The sequence below is a fragment of the Podarcis raffonei genome, chromosome 6, assembly GCF_027172205.1.
Source record: "Podarcis raffonei isolate rPodRaf1 chromosome 6, rPodRaf1.pri, whole genome shotgun sequence".
In the NCBI taxonomy this organism is placed as follows: Eukaryota; Metazoa; Chordata; class Lepidosauria; order Squamata; family Lacertidae; genus Podarcis; species Podarcis raffonei.
The window spans coordinates 44,796,840-44,817,119 of record NC_070607.1 but is presented as its reverse complement, the minus strand read 5'-3'; the positions used below and the strand labels follow the sequence as shown (position 1 = coordinate 44,817,119).

At 41.0% G+C, this 20,280-nt stretch overlaps 1 long non-coding RNA gene across 2 annotated transcripts in view; it reads right to left on the bottom strand.

Moving 5' to 3' along the window:
• LOC128415793 (uncharacterized) overlaps positions 1 to 18,569 on the bottom strand; it is a 93,736-nt gene extending 75,167 nt beyond the window's left edge. Inside the window, exon 1 of one of the 2 annotated variants that reach the window (XR_008331068.1) lies at positions 18,331 to 18,569. This is a non-coding gene — a long non-coding RNA (uncharacterized LOC128415793). The remainder of the gene's footprint in view (positions 1 to 18,330) is intronic. The other variant, XR_008331069.1, reaches the window with a different exon arrangement.
• Positions 18,570 to 20,280: the final 1,711 nt, after the last annotated feature.

Sequence of the window (20,280 nt, the reverse complement as noted above, 5' to 3'; positions counted from 1 at the left end):
ACTCTATACCCCAGTGAATTTTAGAAGGTTATTTATTTACTTATTTATACTCCACATACTTTGGCTGTATCTTAGCCATTGCAATTTCCCAGGAGCTTCTTCTACAGTTTCAGTTGCTTTGGGGCATTTATAATACTGGGTGCCAAACTCTGGTTTTTATAATATTTTGCCTTGCACCACAATAGATGTGCCATAGTATTGTTTTCCTCTCCACCCTGCCGCTTGATAGCCAGAGCTGAGCTGGATGTTGAGGTCTTAAGAGTTCCATATTTTAATTTGCTTTTAATAATTAATGTATATGTGGCTTTGCTTTTAAAATATTATTCTCCACCTATGCTTTTACAATCCTTGCTGGAGGCCTTTTGGTACAAGAGGGATATGCTTTGGGATACTGATTTCTACGTTTTAAATATATGCTGCTCACAGAGCTGGCCCAAGACATTTTGCTACCTGATGTGGAAAAGCAAATGTCACACACAAATCAGGTTGCATAATAATACCTAAGGCCAGCCAGGTTATTTAGGCACCTGAGGCAAAAAACCAAAAATGAAAAATGAAACAAATCTCCTGCTTCTTGGCAGAAAACAGAGTAATGATGAATTAATAAGTTTTTGCTGCTCTTTCATGACACTTAGAATCATCCACCTGATGCACCTGCCTCACTCTGTCTAATGGTAGAGCTGGCTCTGGCTACACGTCTAAACTATACACCAAAATGCCTTCAGGAGGGGGAAAGTGTGAACACAGAACGGAATAAACCACCAATGCGAGATGTGTTGGTGCATTCATTGTTGGTTCGGGGGGGGGGGATTGACGCGCAGCGTAAATTAATAATGCAGAGTTTTAAAGAATAAAAGCTTTACTGAGTTAAAATAAACTTCTTTATAAACAACATGGTTCCAAACAGTTTGGCTGAGATTACATACTGACTTTGTTCACAGCTGAGGCAGACAGACTCTCACTGAAATCTTACAGAGAGCACAAAGTGAAACTGGCTACTACGTCACATGTCAGAATGACTCAACAGTTAGCAGTTAGGCTTGAATAACTTTAGTAGGCCCAAATGATTGTGCAGTCCCAGCACTTCCCAGCCTGCTTTGCTGCTTCTGCTCTAATGTGTCTTTGTCACATGACAAAAATGGTATAAAATAAGAATTCCTGCACGCTAAGATCCACGTTTGGGGCATGCTCAAAGCAGATCCCTAAAGTAGACAATACTGACCTAGATGGCACAATGGCCTGACTCTGCTGCTATGATCGAGCATCCCTAAAGCACTGTGCTTGCCAACTGCCACCTTTGCATGCCCAAAGGCTTCATCTCTTCAGCAGGAGGACCTGGAGTGGGGCTGATTCTTTGTAGGGTTATGTAATGGTTATAGGGGTTGCTCGTGCGTAAGTTGCCGCCACTCCTGGCTAGGTTGCCTGGTTAAACCTTTTCTGTCTGGACAGCCCTTCACTTCGTGACTGTTTCAGTCGCTAGCAGAATCCGTCAGTGGGCGTTTCTTGAACTTCTTCCAGCAAAGAAGTTCTTTGACGCCAAGTCTACGCCTACTTTCCCTGCGCGGAAGTCTTCTGCGCAGGGTGGGTGTGGGTAGCGGAGGACCTGTGCTCTCCCCGCTGGTCTCCGGTGAGGAGTCCTGGAGCCCCCTCGCTGATTCCCCCATCTGCCCCCCTTTATCCCTGGTGTTACGTTGATTTCCTTCCCCAGCCGATGAGTTGCCTCTCTCCCTGCTGGGCCCTTCTCCAGCATCGCTTGGGAGCCTTGCCTCCACCTCTCGCTCCGATGTCAGTTCCCTGACAGGTTAAGATCAGCACAGGTCAACACCTGAGGCAACACAAACCCTCTCACAGCAGGCATTCACAAGCAACCTGCTCCACCTACATCACCTCAAAAGGATTCAAAATCCAGATTAACACCGGTGACTTCATCATGTTGTCAAGCTTATTTGTGCAACAATTGGAAAGAAAAGCTTTCCAATGTTCAGCACGGGAGCAATTACACCTTTGAGCCTCACACCTTCAAGATCTTGTCCCTTCTCACTGGGCTCATATGCCATGTGGAGTATTAGGCATCTCCTTAGGGATGGTGACACACAGAAATTCAGCCTGGGCTTCAGTCCCACAGAGACAGGAAGATCTGATGCTAGTAGCTGCTCAAGTTTCCAGCCATTAGACATCACAGAATCTAGCAGGGTCACCTGCTCTTCCTGGAGTTGTAGCACCCTGTAAACATAATTTACTGGCACCTGTAAATATTCAGCTTCTTTGAGTGTAGCTTTCCCTGTGAGATCTCCATGTCAGAGATAGTGCAGCAATGGTCCAGGTTGCATTTCTGTCTATTAAGTCTGTTAAGTTGTGGGTGAACATATCAGACGACACAGCGATTCTTCAAACAGCTCTTGTTTATTCAGAGGCCAGAACAGAACTGAACTGAAGGGTTCAGTCAGCCTGCTTATATAGAGCTTTAGTACAACATAACTGTAACAATTTTCTAAAACTATCCAATCACTGAACGTCACTTTTGATCCCTTATTTGCATAACTATCTACAGTATCCCCCTGCTGTCCCAGGGTGAGAACTTCAATACATAACACCTCTCCTCACCAAGATAAGGCGTTAGTTACAATTGTAATGGTTTCCTTATATACAGCACTACATGTAATGGTTCAATTAGGCACAAAAGCATATCGGTTACATTTCACATACTTCCATTAGACCAACAGTGTTACATGTCCGACAACATAATCCTTTAAATAAGTTGGGTGCTTGGAAACTCTGCCAGACCGCTGGGGACCGGTAGCCAAGTCTGGGGGGCCGCCCAATTCAGTCACCAGTTGTGACTTGTTGGAGTCAAGGTACAGCTGGCCTGGCAGAGGCAGAAAAGAAAGCTTTTGGGGTCCATGCAGAGCATCTGCCATGTGCCACCTACACTCAGCCAGATCAATTCCTGGGGGTGATGACAAGAGAGGGAGGGGCAGGAATAGCAACTCCCTTGCAGTCATGAAGAAGAGGAGCTGCAACAGCAGCAGCAGGAAGCAGAGGTAGACCTGGGGTCCACATTTAAAATAAAGGCACAGTCCCATTTGTTTTTCAGTTCCTCTCTCCTGTTGGCCCAGAAAAAGTTCACGTCTTTTAAAGACTGTTCTTTCACAATACAGGAGCATGTCTATAATAATGAACAGTATTTTTGAGCAGCTTTTGAAGCCACTTTTGAAGAAACGGCTTTGTATTCCATTATCTTTTCACAATGGAGAGTAGTAGGTTTTTTTTACCTCCAGTTTCCAGACAAATCTGTCAGTTCCATGAGACCAATATATTCTTTCAGTGCAGCTGCTTGTTCCATGTTGAATTAATTCAAATGTTATCTGTCAGACCTTCCTCTGTTTGAACCCCATTACTAGAAGCCCCGTCTTCAAGGAGATGTGCATAAACGCTACTTCTCCTTCACTCCTCCCTGCCTCCCGCTGCTTGTTTTGCCTCCTTCCATCTCCCCCTCCATTCCTAACTTTTTCATTCCTCTAACTGTGGAGTATTTATTCTAAACAATTCACTTTTACTTGTGTGCCTCTGAATTGCAAACTGCCCTGTTTTCCTGCTGCATGTTGTAATCTCCTTATTTGCACCCCTTGTGTAGATTTCAACTTGTGTAGATTTATTTCCTTGGCCAGGTCAACAAGGAGGTCAAACACTTGATAATTATCAACCTGAACTGAGGCTGCTTTGCTCAGGTTGATTAGTATGTTTCCAACCTCATAGGTAATCACTCTGTCTTTGTCTTTGCTTGCCAATTCACACTGCCTTTCTGGCAAAACAAATCACTTCTTAGATCCAATTTAATTCCTTCTTGTTCTTTTGTCTTGATGACATAAACCATATATCCCTTATTACAAGAGTCTACAGGGCATTATCAAATGTCTATGTGTCCAAACACCATCCAGGATTCTGGAAGGAGAAAATGGAAGCTATATGAGAGAAAGCAAAAGGAAATAGATAATTCTAGCATTGGGAAATGACAGCAGGGGAAGTCTTCACAACAAATGCCCAGTATCAAAGGCCTGCTAACAAAAACATAAAGAACACTTGCTTTTCACTGCCACAGGCAATTGCCCCAAACTCAAAAGTTGCAGGAACAGCAGAAGGCTGGATAACTGCTCTTATGCATTATTATTATTATTATTATTATTATTATTATTATTATTATTATTATATAGACTTGTTAGCAGCTTGTTAAACAAAAGTCTCCAGGTGACCTTGCATTTAAAATCATTGACGTAGATAAAATTGACACATTCATACAAAACTACATTCAATTCATAAAAATACACAGAACACACACATTGTAGATATGCAGTCCCTAGTAAACAAGTTTATGCTGTCATGATCTACAATTTGGGGACCCTGCAGTACATGGCAGAGGACTCTGATGAGGATGAGGTTCAGGATCCTTCCAGGGAGTGGGGAGAGAACCACCAGTACCTCAGTTAGGGCCCTTCCAGCCAGATGCCACAGTCTTGCAACTATCCTCTGATTCAGAGGGTGAGTCTCCTGCAGCACTTCTATCTCCCCAATTGCACACAAGCCAAAGATTTCCTGAAGGTTGTTCAGTCTAAAGTCTCTAAACGGCTCTCTAAAATGCTCTACAATCTTTAAATGGTGGCCTAAACTCAAGAGGCTGTGCCAAATTTTCATGGTTCCATTTGTCATATTAAAATTTGCAATTTCAGTTGGGTAGACTTCATCATCATCAGATCACATTCAGCAAATTATCAAAAAAGGCCAGATCCTTCCCTCATCGCCAACTACATTTCCAGTCAAGCTGCCCATGAGCTGCCAAAGCTGTTGCTGCTTCTGCCTCCATCTTTGGCAACAGTTCTGTAAATGGATCTCTGTGCCAAATCAGATGCCATGTAGCAAATGGGCTGACGTTGCACTGTGATGCATGAGATGGCAAAAGCCAACAAAATGCTTTATAGTAAATAGTATACTGTATGTTATCATGTACTGATGGGAGGCATGGCAAGGTCACTTGAACAAGCACAGGGCTTCATGATTCAAAACAGGTACACAAATGCCAAGGGGTGGGTGGGTGTGTCACAAATTGCCCTTAAATGTCATTTTTTGACATACAAAAATGTTTTTCCTCCTTTGTCAAAAGAATCTGAAAACGCATGAGTAATTTAGGCTTGGATTTGGACACTGGGCAAGGAGGGGGTAGAGACAGTGCAGATGGTGAAGTGGAAAATATATATAAATGCTCTTAAATTGTATTAGTAAGACAATATTATTTTTTCAAAAGTTCTAACTAATGTTTCTTTTAAAAATCTACATTCAAGGGATATTCAGGGATGCAATCTACAGTATTTACGCAAATCTAATGTGCCATTGAATCTAATGCACACTTCCATTTTGAAAACCTTGAAACCAAAAAAGGATTTGCTGGTCAATGTAAATGTGCCATCGAATCTAATGCACACCCTAATTTTCATGGTGTGATTTGGCCAAAAAAAGGTGTGCATTACGTTAGAGTAAATACGGTATTGCTATGTACGTCCCATGTCCCTGCACAGAGCAAACCCCATGGGGCTCAACTGAACCCTGTTGCCACTTTTTCCCAAGTCCTCATGTGACCCTCCTCTTCTGCTCAGTAAAGTTATGCAGGCGCCATCCAAGGGAAAGATGTGTAATACAGGAGATGCACATAGCCATCCATTCTCCACACTGTCTTGCTGATGCCTGTGCTCATGTGCACACATGGACGTAAAGAGTAGGTATTTTGGATAAGTCAAATGAAAACAGAAATAGGAGCAGAAATTGCCAGTGTTCATTTATTTATCCCTTGTTCAGAACAGAAATCAATGCAAGGAATATGATCAGTATTCACTAATGTTCTTGCTTTCCATCTGCAAACAATTTGTAATTGATTGCATCACCCCTTTTCCTTCCCATTCCTTTACACTGAGATGAATAGTGTGGAATAGAGTCATGCTGACATAATTTACATAATTAGTTATGTAAGTCAAGTAATTTTGACACAGAAGGTTTCAGCAGACGACGAACCGCAGTGGAGTGGAAACACCTCTGCATGTGACAAATAAAAAAACTGATGTCTTCTTACTGATCTTTAGTGAGTGGGGGAAAGATCCATGAGGATCCATCTGTTTATAGGTGAGTAATCTGTGTGGGGAACTGTCATATCCTTTGTTTTCTCTAAATGGTCATGCTGTGATTATATCTTTTTAAAAAACAGCACAAACACAATATTTTCATATGAATTGATAATGAACTTCTCTTTTCTAATTACAAATCTAAGTGCATTACCTAAAGAGGAAAGTGCCTAGAAAGCATTCAATAATACTGGAAAAGGCAGACCAAAGTGAGAGAAAAGTTCCCAAAGGTACAAAATCACCATTTCTCCAGAGCCCTATCTCACAAGAAACAGCTTTCCAATTAGCTTACTCCAGACAAAATGGCTTCTTCATTCTCAGAATTTTGTTCAAAATCTGTCTCCCATCTCTATGTTGGCTTTGCCTGAAAATCACAGTCAGTCTCCTACAATGAACATCTACTTTGAAATGCCATCTCAGCAAGGCACTACAATGGAAGAGTCTGCTATATGACCCTTCTTTTCTCACCAGTAATGTACATAATGTAACCTATGTATCTTGGCAACACAATGCTCTGCAGCAGAATGCTCTGCTCATTTGAAGATGTTGGTATAAATCCATGATGTGTTCTGGAATATAACAGGATAGTGCTCTAGTGAAACTCCTCAGAGCAGCATCTCCCATAAGCTTCTGCCCAGACACTGAGGTCCAGCGCCGAGGGCCTTCTGGCAGTTCCCTCGCTGCAAGAAGCCAAGTTACAGGGAACCAGGCAGAGGGCCTTCTCGGTAGTGGCACCCACCCTGTGGAACGCCCTCCCATCAGATGTCAAAGAGAAAAATAACTACCAAACTTTTAGAAGACATCTTGTGATGGCCTAGGATTCGGACTCAGAGGCTGAACCTGAGGAATCCCAGCCTGCACAGGAGTCCCCGCCTCCAGAACCATTTGCCATAGCTCACCATCATCACCTAGTGTCACTTTTGTATATTGCCCTTCACAACACACTTAAAACTTTTTATTTGAAGCTGTATAGCTGAGTCCTAAGTCTGTTTAGGGGGGCTCTCAATTTATTCAGAGGACTGAATGACATTGTTCTAAAAAGAAAGGCTGAACTGTTTCAGACTCCTATATTTTCCTCATTTTTATTTTTGTTTTCTGTATTCAAAAATTTACCCCAGAACAATCTAATGTATTTGGGAATTATTAGTTTAGAACAGTGGTGGCTTTTGAGAGGTTCTGAGGCAGTGGTGCCCCCGTCACTACAGCAGCAGTGTGGTCACTGAGATGGGAATGTAGCAAGTTTCGGGGAAGCATATAACTCAGGATCATCAAATGAAATAAATTAGCAAGAGATGAAGGATAAAAGGAAAGATTTCTTCACAAAACACATAATAAAAGTGTGGAATTTGGTACCAGAAGATGTGGTGACAGCAACTAGCTGACATGGCTGCTCTGAGGTTTAGAAGGCGTATGCCGCTGAATACCAACTGCTAGGGAGCAATAGTATAAGAGATTGTCCACTGTAGGAAACAGGATGTGGAGTCTGGTGGGTCTTGGGCCTGTCCCATTTGAGCGCTTCTCTGAGATCGTCAACATGGAAGCACTCAACAAAGTCATTTCTACTGCAAGTTTCAACCAAAAGAAAAGCAGCATGTTCTTCCTTCACAAACTTCGTGATAGGGCTGGTGACAGTGAGTTTATTAAATTTAGCCTCAGGATGGGCAAAAGATATATGACATTTTGGTGGCAAATGTTAATTTCTCCACATAGCCATATGGCCACATAATAGTTGGAGCTGGGTTTTTCCTGTCATTTAGCAGTTATTAATAGGCTTAACAATTCACTTTTTCAAAAAAAAAATATTTAACAGAACACATTATTAATGTGTTCCATAATATTGGGTCTATTTGTCTCATTGTCAGTTTATTTTAGACAAATCCAAATACCATGGAATTGAGGTGCCAGGAGCTGCAAGCAGCTTTCATTCTCTTGATTGTTTCAGCCCAGGCCATACTGGCTGTGCTACAAAAGGCACCATCTGGTGCTGTTGATGCTTGAAAAGAAGCCATTTTCCTTTGTGCAAACCCTGCAGTCCACAGCCCTGAAGAAGGTGTGCCTATCAGCTGCTTTGCCTCACTAGCATATGGGTCACTATTTGTAAAACTGAGCAGGATCTGTCCTTATCATGGCATCCAATGTCTGCACTACATCTTTCTTCTTGAATCTATAGTTAACTGAAGGGAACAGTTGTGCTATAAATGGCTAGTAGTCTATATGGTAGCTGTCACCTAATCAATTTAAGGGAGGTTAAAGACCCATAAATGACCGGCCTGTCTCTAGCTTATCTTGAACCACAGAGATCTCAACCATTTTAACCAAAATGGACCACATGATGGATTAGCTGGTGGAACAAAACCACTACAACAAATATTTCACTGAAGCATCACTGACCCACCATTACCATACCATTAGCATACCAGGAACAAATTTCTATCATATTTTGTAGGAAACTTCATTAACTTGAAGGAAGCAAGGCAACAGAATAAATGATATTAGAATGCACAACATAACAACCACTTCTTTCTTCCTTTGGTCCATCACATGGCATAAAAGCATTCATTCATTCTTCCCTCTCCCCTTTTTTCCACCCATGACCTTTCCACTCATGGTTTTCATGCCTTTGTGATGGCCCAAAGGGAGAAAGAAGAGGTTATTTGTGGTAACTGAAAGCCAGTTTACCTCTAGAGTATCTACACATACCTAAAGATAACACAAAAGTAATGTAACATGCTAGCTATGCTTTGTTGTTCCTCTGCCAATTCAGGGGAGCAAGCAGGGATGTCTGTAAGTTTTAAAGCTTCTTAATGGTTGTTCAGTAGCTCAGATGCCTAAGATGATGTATTATTAAAGCATGAGACCATAGTGGTTGAGCATCATCATCAAGATGACCACAGGAGGGAAAATATCTATTCTATTTATTGTGAGTAACCTTCCCATCAACCCTAGCCAGCATATACTGACTGGGACTGTGAAAGTTGGAGCTCAAACATGTGGAAGGCACCAGACTGCATTGCCATGAGACTGGAAGTTGTGTGTCTTGTCCAATAGTCATCTCTATCCTGTCTTGACACTAATCAAACCTGCCTTAGTATTAACAGCGTATTAATTAAATCCATGCACTTTGTGCCGTATACCACGATTCATGCATAATAAAATCAGCCACAACATACACACCCCCAAAGTCCCACTAAGCATGTTTACTAGAGAGTAAGGACTGTTAGAAACAGTAGGGCTTACTTCTGAGTAAACATGCTAGGTTTTTGTCTATGGACGCAGGTAGCATCTGCACCAAATATTTAAATTCCTCTTATACCATTTTTAACAGTCATAGCTTCCCCCCAACGAATCTTAGAAACAGCAGTTTGTTATGAGTGCTGGAAATTGTAGCTCTGTGAAGGGCAAACTTTGGGATTCTTTGGGAGAAGCCATAGGTGTTAAAGTGGTAGAAGGCTTATGCTAAACAAGGACTGCTTGTTATGGACCAGATGACTGTATGCTTAGTTATGGAATTGGCTAGCTAAATCAGAGGGTAAAGCTAATTCATTGGTCCTAATCCAGCACACAGCATTTGGCACATTTAAGTCCATTGAAAACAATAATAAATAGCATTAAGCAAAGACTTTTCAAACAGGCAAAATCATTTTATGTGAATTTATTGTGAATGTGTCCTTCCTGGTTTCTTCAAAGACTGGATTGTTTTTTAGATGGAGAACTTGTGGCATTCCGGATGTTACTGGACTACAACTCCCATCATCAGTGACCGTCGATCATGCTGGATGGAACTTGTTTTTTTTTTTTTAATAATTTTTATTAACTGGCCAATCACATCAAATTAAATCACATCGTATAAATTCCAAATTACAAAGCCAATTTTTAAAATTTTGTTGGGGGAACCCATACTTCAAGATCCAAAGGGGGATTCAGATCATCTTCTTATTACTGCGTTAATGTCCAAATCAGTCCCAATCAGTCCAAACAAAGTTCATAATTCTATCCAGTCTTATCTTGGTGTTTCCACATCATATCTTATTCATATAATTTCTCTTTTTCCTTTACGATCTCTTCTGTTAGTCTCCTTAAGCCGATAGCAAGTATAATAATCCTGTGTGGATTTCCCGTTCCTCCACTAAGTCCAGATGGTTTCCATATCTCTCCTTCGTAGATAACATCACTCTTTCCATCGTAAATTTTGGCATTTGTCGCTCTTAAGTCCCACCGAGGAGTTGATCCACGATATGTAAAGAACTCTATTTCTCTCTTTCTCCTCCCAGACCCAAGAGCTCCAACAATGCCTCCCAAAATGGCGACGGCATTTTTAACTGCGTCATTCCAAAACTCTTAGCTCTCCAGCTTCATCTTGAAACATTGCTTTGGATCGAAAGTTTATCTCCACACAGCCTTAAATCCACAGCTTAAGTCCTTAATTTCTGACTCGTTAGGGGAGGGGATTCTTGTTAAATCACATGAAAAAAAGGAAGGCAGGTTTTCTCCCCCCTCCCCCCTCAGTCATTTGTCATACCGTATCTTGACGTATTTTCTCATATTTTATTCTTGTCTTGTTATCAGAGATCTCTTCTGTCAGCAGTCTTTACTCCCCTTTTTCCTTGAAGCATGTGCAATTAATCTCGTCCAAATTGTTTCTTTTAAAGATCATTGCAACTAGCGGCGCGAATCAGGGACGGCGTCCAGGAGTGCCGGAATCCCACAGGAGGGCTTTGTGCCTAGTGCCCCCACCCCCACAAATTTGGGGGTGGTATAGGGCACAGCAGGCAAGGGCCGTCCCCCCCACAATCCTGGGGGGGTTAAGGAGGCTAATTACCCCCCATCATAGCCTCCAAATTACCTCGTGTGGGTCGGAGAGATGTTATTGTCAGCCATCTTCCGATGCGCCACCTAGTGGCCTCCCCCCTGCTGGATGGAACTTGTTGTAGCTGTAGTACAGAACATCTGGAGGGACACAGTTTGCCCATCTCTGCTTTAGGAGCAGGAGGTGGGGGGGGTGATCTGCTGCATTTCTACATAAAATGGTTTCTCTTGCTACAGTAAACTCTTTGGCTTAATGCTAGCTGTTATTGTATTGGCAGAAGCTGCACACATCTGTAAATTTCCTTCAGCTAAGAATGTCATTATACTGTGATTGTTCATAGATGGGTTTTTATTGTTAATTAAGAAGTATCCGGTTGAATCATTTCCCCTATATTAAAATAAAGATCTAAACGTAACCTACAGTTACTATCAGAATATAGCACAGAAACTGAGCATTGTAAATGCAGAAAAGGGGAATGCTGTTAAAATGGCAACATGATCTTCCTTGATGCATCTTGCCTACTGATTATCTAGAGTAGGTCTTTTTTTTTTTTAAGTGCAACTCTCTTTGTCCAGATATAATACGACTTTTTTAAAACAACACCAACACATATTTTGAATCTTCAGAGCACAACTTGGGCAGTCCCACTAACAGCACCAGCATTGCTACAGCTCTGCCAGTCTTGCACACTGACTCCAGTATATTATGCAAGTGTTGTCATGATATGGCACTGATGCCGTAGGGTAGATCTTACATGCTATTTCACCATCCCAGCACTGACATTTTAAAAAATCAGCTAGTATGGGTTTTGTCACAATACAATGGTTCTGCTCCATTTTCCAGTTGTGGACATCCATGTTATGAGCAACAGTACAGATTGCGCTTTATGTGATTGATTGATTGATTGATTGATTGATTGATTGATTGGGTTTTTTGCCAGATCCTCCCCCCTGGGGGGGAATTGCCACACAGCTGCATGTGCTTAAGATTCATTTATTTCAATGGGACTGACATGTGTTGTTGAGCTGCATGCAGGATTGCAACCCAAAGTTGGCAAGTGAGCAGAACTAACAGGTGAGAGGGGTGCTCACAATGCATCCTCTATGCAGACCCATGTTAATGTAACCCTGGGCAAACAGCTTTTCCTTTTGCACGAACCTCTGATTATCCAAATATGTTGGAGAGCCCCCAGGCAATTCAGGTATAGAAGGTTAGTACATTTCATATTTCACTCTAGGAACTGCTTTATGACAAAAAGCAATTTTTCATTTTAGCACATTTGCATGCAGAATATAATTTACTCACTTGCACCCTCTAGTGGATTCCTTTAGATTAATACAAATACCGGTACCTTTTCTTCAGAGGCTTCATGGTGCAATTCTGCCACTGGTTTTGAGCAGGTGGTGTTTTGGTTTTTTTAACTTCTGTGGATTTTATACGTGGTCAGCGGTGTGAAAGGTTGCTTCTTAATCTCCTTTTTTTTGTCTGTGTTAAACCACTGCCATACTCACAATGACTTACTAGTGCAACACTTTAAATACCTTTAACAAAGAATTGTTCTTACTTTTGTCTGAACATTCCACCACTATTTCTTAATTGCCATGTGGCTATTATGCTTTGCCATGTTGGTTGACATCTGCAATATATACAGGATGAACTCTCATTTTTTTTAAAAAAAATACTTCCATTTATCAGACTTTTAGCTTAAAAAGTAGCAATTAAATTGATGCAGCTGAAGATAACAAAGGAGAAAGAAAAGAGACAAAAACAGGGGGAAGGAACACATAGTGCAATAAAAAGATTCAGCCATTTAGTACATCAATTCAATGCCATTTGTGACAATCCTGGCTTGTTCTCTTATAATTTCTTCAAGCTTTCTTCCAAAGTCAGGGCCCCTTATGCTGGACTACAGTGACAATAGAAATGGCACAGGAAAACTGAATTGCATATAGCAAGCAAAAAGAAAGTCATTTTGCAGAGCCACAACTGACACACCTATTTTTTTTCTTTATTTAGGTGGTTTCCTAGGAAGGCAAGGTGAAAGAGAAGTGGAAATAGAAAGGAATCTATCAACTCCTGAAATAAAAAAAATACATGAATCCGAATTTCAAACATGCTAATGGGGGTCTGAGTTAGCAGTGACTGGCTAGGAGATGGTTCATGAGGTTACCTTGAACAGCTCAGTGAAAATGTTGGCCCAGTATGCAGTAGTTGTGGAAAAGGCCAAAAGACGAACTTCATGTTAGATATCTTTAGAGAAAGGATCAAAAGTAAAACTATTGTGATTACAATGCCTTTACACAAAACTACAGTGCAGTCATACTGGGAATGTTGTGTACAGTTCAGGTTGCTACACTTCAGAAAGTATATTGTAGAGCTGGAAGAGATTCCAGGAAATAATCAAAGGGCTAAAGCAACTCTCCTGTGAGGAAAGATTGCAGTGCTCGGGGCTTTTTAGTTTAGAAAAAGTGAGAAAGGAAAGACACAAAAACACAACAGAGGTATATAACATTGTGCATGGTGAAGTCTCTAACATGTCACTGCAGCAGACAGGTTTCCATGATATAAACACATGACATGTAGCCATAGGAAATCTGAGATCATGTCAATTGTCATGTATTTACCATGTTTTCATGTATATGGAAAATGCTATACCAGAACCTATTGAAAAGGCCACATATAAACCAGCCTCTGAAGCTTGCAAAGGTGACCTCAACTGATAATTCACACATGTAGGTCATGACTGGCTAGAACAGGAAAATGCAGATCCACAAATACATTCCAATCAAAGAGTCATATTTTGGGGGATGAATTGTCTCCTCTACCCTGTGATGCATTATCCATATTTACAGGTGAAAAGATGAAGTAGCAGTAGTGTTCTTAGTGTCAATTTGATCCAATCCATGTCTTCCGAAGTGCAGATGAAGTTGCACTAATAGTTGTAAGAATGGTCTGAAGGCACCTGCTTCAGTTCTGGTGGCTTAGGCCTTGCTATATCTGGATGGGAGGCCACCCTGTGAATGCCCCTGTTAGCTCATGAGAAGAAGAGTAGGATACAATTGCAAAAGCCAATTGTTTCCAGCTAAGCGGAGCACAACAGACACCTTAAGCCTGCAAAGCCAATCTGATTTCATTTTGTCCATTGCATTGATTCTGCACATGCACATTCCCTTCCTCCACAGTAATATACACCTAGCTTTACATATGGTAAATCCTGATTCAACAAATCACATGATCAGGTTTATTGTACATTTATAATACACACATTGACCAAGTCTATGCAACTTTTTGGGGGAAGGAAATCTAATCGGTTGTCGTTACCCCCTTGATAATTAATGCAAATTCTGCTGACATGGTGTATTATATTAAATATGCACAGCAAGATCTATCACCATGCTTCTCTCTGCTACTGTGATTTAATGTACCAGGATATGCATAACAATCTCAGATACTGGGTGACAAGAAGAAGAAGAAGAAAGTAGATATCTAGCTGATCTTTTGCATTTAGTTGTATTTTAAAACTGAGTACCCCCCCCAAAAAAAAAAATCAATGTCCCTCTCATGAATCTAGTTCATTTGCCTTTCAAGACACAATGGTTGCATTCTGTGTAAAAATAGCCACATGAAAAGTCTGCAAAATCAAGCATGATACTTTACCGACCTCACTAACACAAGCCCTTGGCAATCCACAACAATAATGCCTTTTTAAAGAATCAATTATGTACATTATAAGATTAGCCTTAAACTGTGGGCCTTGGCAAGACAATTTGCTCATTGCATGGTAAACCATTAATACATATTTGGGTTGCATATTTGAATGTTTGTCCATCTCATTTGGGGGGGGGGGGGAGGCTGCCTTAGTTCTAGAGATATAAAAACTCCCCACAGCTCAGTTCAAAATGATCTCGGATAATTTAAGCTGTTTTCCAAAATGAACAAACCCGTTTCTTGTGAGTCCGTTCAAAACTTTGAAAAGTTCAATGCACTTTTTATTACATGATTGTGAACATGAGATTCAAATGCTTCCTCCAATAAGCTTTATATCTCCTTACTGCTCCAAGATATAAATCCTGATATAACACATTCAATGGCCAGATATTGTATTGCTATGGTTGACATACGTCAGAGGGTGGTATGTGCCACACAGCAGCTCTAAAACTGAATGTTTGATTTACATGTGTTGTGTGCTTTTATCTTATGCTTGTCTACTGTGAGAATATGAGTATGTGTATCCTCTACTTCTGCAGTTACTCTATTGCACTTCTAACATGTTTTATTTACATATGGAGGTGCTTTTACCTTCTGCTGATCTATGACCGTAATAAAGATTTGGATGATTGGAATAAGCTTCCAAAGTCCACTGTGAACCCTGCACACTTCAAACCATGAGGTTGGGATGAATTTTGGGGGGAATGCTGCTCAATTTGCAATACAGGGAAGCATTATGAGCTATAATTCATATTCTGAACCAAGTAATAATGAGTTTTGTCAACCTCATTACCTAGACTCCTTTCCTCTGGCTGGGTTTTCTCTGTGCAGGATGTTGCTTGGAGTTTTCCTACGGTGGAGCATTTGATCAGGCAATCCTTCCACTTGTTGTCTGAAGTGGTGCATCCCACACACAAAAAAAAGTTACCACATGGTGTGTCGTTTGTCTTTCACAGTTAAAAACCTTTGTTCATGGGAATGAGGGCCAGACATATGTTTGATTTAAAAAGAAAGGAAAACAAAGATTCTCAGGAAACAAGATTTTCTCTCAGATACTCTGCTGAATGGCACCACATGTAGGCACACTGGATACATACAGCCCTCTGCTCATAAACTGCTAATGAGATACTTTCAAATGTCATAGGATGCTGCCTAGCACCAGCACAACTCAGTTATAATCAGTTGCTCTATTCTTAATCACACAGTGTGATGGGATGGTGAGCTGCTTGTGCGTAAAATCCTAGTCCCTCAGAGTTTGGCTAAGTCCACAAACCTCTGTCTGTGACGGAGCTCCTTAAGCATGGCTCCATCAGTCGCTCGTAGAATCGGACAGTGGGCGTTTACGGAACTTCTTCCAGCATAAAAGCTCCTTAACGGAAACGCGTCTTCTGGACTCTCGGCGTGACAGTTTCCGGCGAGGAGTAGGTGTCCCTATGGGAGGTCCTGAAACCTCCCCACTATTTTCGCTGGAAGTGTCTCTGAGCCCTCCCTCCGACTCACTTTCCCTTGGAACTCCACCTCTCCCCCTGCTGGTTCCCTCCTCAGCTGAATACTCTCTCTCAGCCTCTGTGAGCCCTTTCACCTCCTGCTCCTTCGATGGCAGTTCCCTGACACACAGCATTGGTGTGGTACAATATCCCTACAAAAGTCCGCAGCCTAGAGTACAGAAACCACTGTTTTACCGGTGGGGGGGAGGTTAACTGCTCAGTCTTACCTATAGGAAATATGGGTCCAAACCATCCAAGGTTAAGGTACTGTCTGACTTGTAGGCGAAGCAGCTTGCTGCATTGACAAAGTAAAGTAGTGAAGGGATGCCATTTTGTTCAGAGAAACACCTCTGGAGGTAGAGATTATACCTCTTCCCTCCTCCTGCCTACCACTGCTCTGAACAAATTGACAGCCTGCCATGACAGCATTTCAGGGAGAGCTGGGGGCAGAGGAGTTAGGAGATCAACCGTAGATCTCCTGCAGAATGTGTTGTTTGGCCCAAACCTACATATTTCAATGGAAGAGATTAATCACATGCAGGTATCTTCCTCACGTGTTATATTGAAATCTTCCTCACTCTTAATATTGAAATTGATGAAATACAAAAGCGCATAACTTTTGGATGGGTAATGTGCTTTGTTTTTAAAAGGTGCCTTTGTCTAAATGAACATTTTACATTTTAAAAATATTTATTTCTTTAAATTCACCACCACCATAAACTTTTCTTGATAGTCCAAAGTAGATTTTATATACACACAACAACAACAGCAGCAGCAGCAACAACAACAACAACAAAGGTTGAAAACCAGCAAATAATAATATCTAGAAAATAAAATATAAAATACTATTTTCCCCTTAGCATCATTTTATGACAGAAAACAGAAGAAACATAAGATTGTGTTGGGGAAGGCATAGCAAAATGAAAGAGAGAAAAAAATCATTTCCCATATCCTTACAACTGTTAGTGTCATCAATATCCTATGTGTCATCCGATCTGACAGAATAAAAAGCATGATATTATTGTCTCTCCTAAGGTAAGCCTGAAGAGCATTCACCTGTGCTGCTTTCCAGAGAATTGCTGATGATGGTTCAGAATCATAGAAGCACAAGCTATGTGTGCCATTTATTTCACCTACGTTGATAGTTTCCCAGTGTATGTTTTATGCAAAGAAAACATGATTCAAAGTTATTGTAGGACATATACAGCCTTATACAGGGTGCATCTTTTAAAAGAGGCCCTGTGGAACATGTGTACTCTGTATTCACAGGGCCTCTTTTTAAGGACTCACCCTGTATAACCAACATGATTAATCTAATTAATGCATGAATGGGGTTAAGACCATAGAATAACCAGTCCTGCAAAGCTTAGCTAGGTCACAGCCCATTACATTGGGAGGAAGGGCTACCAAACTCTTTGTTCTCTCACTTCCACAAGATGAACTCTACCAATAAGGTGGTCTAAGCTGCATACTCCAAGCTTAGACTGCATGGCTTCAGCAAGCCATCTTTGTGTTTCTATACAAATAATTTAGAAACTCTTATCTTTTTAAAAATAAGTTAAACTGCCTGTCTTTTCTTGCTGCTGTATGGAAAAACACATTAATCTGACTTTTGAAGAGTTTGTAAGCAAAGCTTGTAAGTAAAGTACCAAACGTGTGGTCCCTTTCTATGCTAAGGGAAGTGGGAAACTTTGGAAGCAATTTAGAAGGGAATGTTTTAAAGGTCTAACAGCTTATATTTCCACACTTTACTTTGCTGCACGTTTTATGATTTTAAATCTCTGCTGGGGCTCTCTCAACAAACAGTCGTTACCCCAAACCTGGGTCTAGACATCCAGGGAATTCTTTTTTTTATTATACCATAATACAAAATTAAAAGCCGACAGTTAAAATGTTTTATGAAGTAAGAATCAAGTCCAGTCCTTGGAATACAGTTTTAAATCTGAACGATGCATGTAAAACCAATCCAAAACATTTGCAGCTTTCAGATATACAAATGTGAAATATTTGAGGTTTTTTCCTACTGCCTGGGAGGCTTGAGAATAAAAAAGTTTTATAGGCCTGGGCAGTTAGTCTGGATATCATCCATGGGTTTCTGTTGTGGAGGGTGGGGTGATTTAAAAAATAAATCTTCCTGTCAGACTAGGAATATGCCCTCACTTACCGAGTTTAGGATATTCCACCATTTTCCAGCAGAGTTTCTTTTCTTTCAGCAAAGTAAGTGGCTCATGTGTATGTCAAACAAAGCTTTAATAATAAAGAAAATTGTAACACAATAACAAACTGTCTGAGAGAAACTAAAACAACATCATGAGGCAAGAAGCAAGAATGACAGTTGGTCTCTCTAACTGAACTTAACTGAACACTTGAAGGGAGGGGCTGATTCTGGAGCAGAACACAAAAGCCCCGCCCACCAGATGCCAGACATTCTACTATTCAAATTAGGCCCCAGTGTTTTTCTAACCATTTCATCCATGCCTGTGGCTTAATTTGTAAGATGAAATTCTGTAGTAGAAGGAACTACTGAAATGGCAAAACTCTGGCCAAGTTTGCTAAGTATATTTTTGCATGGCTAAAAAGCTGACCCAATCCAGATGTGTTGCCAGAGAAATGACTAGCTAGTGGTGCTTCCAAAAGAAAAGGACAGGCTTTTCCTCTTCAGGCATGAGACCAGTTTCATTCAAGGAAACCAAACTCAGGATATGTGCTCGTACTCCATAAGTCTCTCGACCCTCAGAGATTGGGGTGTGGGTAACATTGTATACAGCCACAGTCAGGCCACAAGTGGTGACAAATTCATAGAGCATAGGCCCATCAATAGGTAAATGAAAACTCAAGACTTGGATGTTGTAGCCTTTGGAGTTACCAGATACTAGGAACCAGGAATACGGTGTGGCTGTTACCTTCATGATCTGCTTATGAAATTAAGCTTCCAGAAATATCTCTCTGGTTGCTGTTGGCAACCATATGCTGAACTAGATGGACCAGCAAGGCAGTGCTTACATTCTTATATCACCATTAATTTATAAAAGTAGTGAATTACTAACCCCACAAGTCATTGAGAAACAGTTGACAAAGCAAGAGGGGGCCTCCTAACACCTTGTTGTTTGCATGCTTCTACAAGTTTAAGGATGCAATCCTGTATACTTAATTGGAAGGAAGTCTTACTGAATTTACTGGGACTTGTTTCTGGGTAAACATAATTGGGATCATGGTGCAAATCTATTTGGCTTTGGGACTATTTAGAACAGGGGCAGGCAATTTTTTTTTTCTGTCAAGGGGCACACTCCCTAGGGTGAATCTGCTAGACCCAAAGGTGGGTGGGCTTGGGCTAAATTGGGTGGAGTCAGAACCAAAAGTTTGTGGGCCACACCTTCTCTGTCTGTGTCTCTCTCTGTCTCCCTCACCCACCACCAGGAAGAAATTAAGTCAATGGTGCCACCACTGATTTAGAGAGTAGATAATTAGGACAGCTATTTCAGTGCTTCTTCCCCCCTTCCCCGTGTTTTATGATAGTAGAATTTTGTTGAAATAAAGACTGGAACTCAATATATCAGAAGCATTCCACCAAAGATGTCTCCTGCACAAGCCTCATCCAAATTAATGAGAGGTGTGCAGGAGATTAATATGACTGGAGAAGGCCTAAGTGGTTTCTTCCCATGATCCTTTGCCTTCCTTGAAACAGCTCTCACCTTGTTATTTCTTTACTTTTAGTTCTGGTAGGAATTATAAAAATGATCTCTACCTTTTTCATAGGTAAATAGTTTTAGAGCTGCTGTGTTTTTATTTGCTATATTGGAGGGGGGGTGTAGAGAGAGAGAGAGAGTTTACTTAGGTGAAAAGGAGGATCAAAATAATTTGAAATGAATGAATGAATGAATGAATGTTGACCAAAAAGAGTTCCAACCTAAACATAAATACAGTGTTATTTGCAGGTTCGATCAGAAATCCGAGTGCCATGCTCATTGCAATCATCATTCATGATATGACTGTTATAGAAGTAAATGGTTTCTCTCTCACAAACCAGAATTATCTCACACAAAGCTATGGATGTATTAATGGCGCATGGGAGAAAGATTTATATGCAGGATGGGCCCATTGGAAACAAACCCCC